We start from the raw sequence: 1,932 nt of genomic DNA on the forward strand, positions 1-1,932 counted from the left end.
CTAGAATGCCTCAAAACATCTGCATCTAAAACAGCAAATAAGGAAAATGCTATGAGAACTTTTTTTTTTGTTTAGCAACTCCTTCAAGGTTTCTTCCCTCTACCCATCTGGCTCAGATCAGAAATTCATCAGAGGTTCCTCACTTTTTTACTTTCCTTCTTCTATATTCCTTTACCATTATAGTCAAAGCACTACTATAATATCCTTCTGTGGGCATAACAGAGCGACTTCTAAAACTGCTCACTGGCTGCTTTAATAAGAGCTTCTCTTCTTCCAGAGGGCTTCAAATGCCACTTTGCTCCTGGTGAGCCTCAAGAACAGAAGTCTGGGCTGAAGATCAAATCAACATCTCCTACTGCATAATATATTAAGTCAGACTCACCCTGAATACACTTTTATACTAAACATACCAAGAGAGATTTTAACTTTTGTAAAAGAACAGTACAGAAAAGCAGGCTGTGCAGTTAATCTCATTACTGAGTCAGGGTACTCCACGATTCAGGTTCAGAAAAAGCCTCCAGGTTTCCTCTGAAACTGAACATTCAACCTCCAACTGTGGGTCCCTTTATTAACCCCCCACTCCCCCAAAAACCAAACCAAACCCCCAAGTTCCCCTCAGATCTAAAGAAGCCTATTTTTTTGGGACATGCATGCGCCTGTGTTCAGTCCACAGGCATGTGTGGATCTCAAAACACACACTTGTCAGAGTCCTAATGTCCTCATAAACACATAATATAAGAACATAAGAATTGCCATATTAGGTCAGACCAAGGGTCCATCAAGCCCAGCATCCTGTTTTCAACAGTGGCCAATCCAAGTCACAAGTACCTGGCAAGTATACAAACAAATAGATCTCAAGCTACTATTGCTTATTAATTAATAGCAGTTAATGGATTTTTCCTCTAGAAAATTATCTAAACCTTTCTTAAACCCAGTTGCATTAACTTTCGTAACCACATTCACTAGCAACGAATTCCAAAGCTTAACTATGCGCTGACTGCAAAAGAATTGTCTTCAATTTGTTTTAAATGAGCTACGTGCTAACTTCATGGAGTGCCCCCTAGTCCTATTATCTGAGAGAGTGAATAACCAATTTACATTAACCTATTCAAGACCTTTCATGATTCTGTAAACCTCTATCATATCCTCACTCAGCCATCTCTTCTCCAAACTGAACAGCTCTAACTTATTTAGCCTGTCCTCATAGGGGAGCTGTTCCATGCCCCTTATTTTGGTTGCCCTCCTCTGCACTTTCTCCATCACAACTATATCTTTTTTGAGATGTAGCAACCAGAATTGCACACAGTATTCAAGGTGCAGTCTCACCATGGAGCGATGCAGAGGCATTATGACATCCTCAGTTTTATTCGCCATTCCCTTCCTAATGATTCCTAACATTGTTTGCTTTTTTGATTGCCACAGCACACTGAACAGACTATTTCAATGTATTATTCACTATGACATCTAGATCTCTTTCCTGGGTGGTTAACTTCTAAGATAGAACCTAGCATTATGTAACTACAGCAAGGATTATTTTTCCATATATGCATCACTTTGCACCTGTCCATATTAAATTTCACCTGCCATTTGGCAGCCCAATCTTCTAGTCTCACAAGATCCTCCTGCAATTTATCACAGTCCTCTTGAGATTTAACTATTCTGTATAATTTTGTGTCATCCACAAATTTGATCACCTCATTCTTCGTACCCCTTTCCAGATCATTTACAAATATATTGAAAAGTACCGGTCCAAATACAGATCCCTGAGGCACTACACTGTTTACCCTTTTCCACTGAGAAAATTGTCCATTTAATCCTACTCTCTGCTTCCTGTCTTTTAACCAGTTTGCAATTCACAAAACAAGACCTGATGACCTTTTTTTTCTTAGAAGCCTCTCACGAGGGACTTTGTTGAATGCCTTCTGAAAATCC

This window comes from Rhinatrema bivittatum, unplaced genomic scaffold (assembly GCF_901001135.1).
Source record: "Rhinatrema bivittatum unplaced genomic scaffold, aRhiBiv1.1, whole genome shotgun sequence".
Taxonomy (NCBI): Eukaryota; Metazoa; Chordata; class Amphibia; order Gymnophiona; family Rhinatrematidae; genus Rhinatrema; species Rhinatrema bivittatum.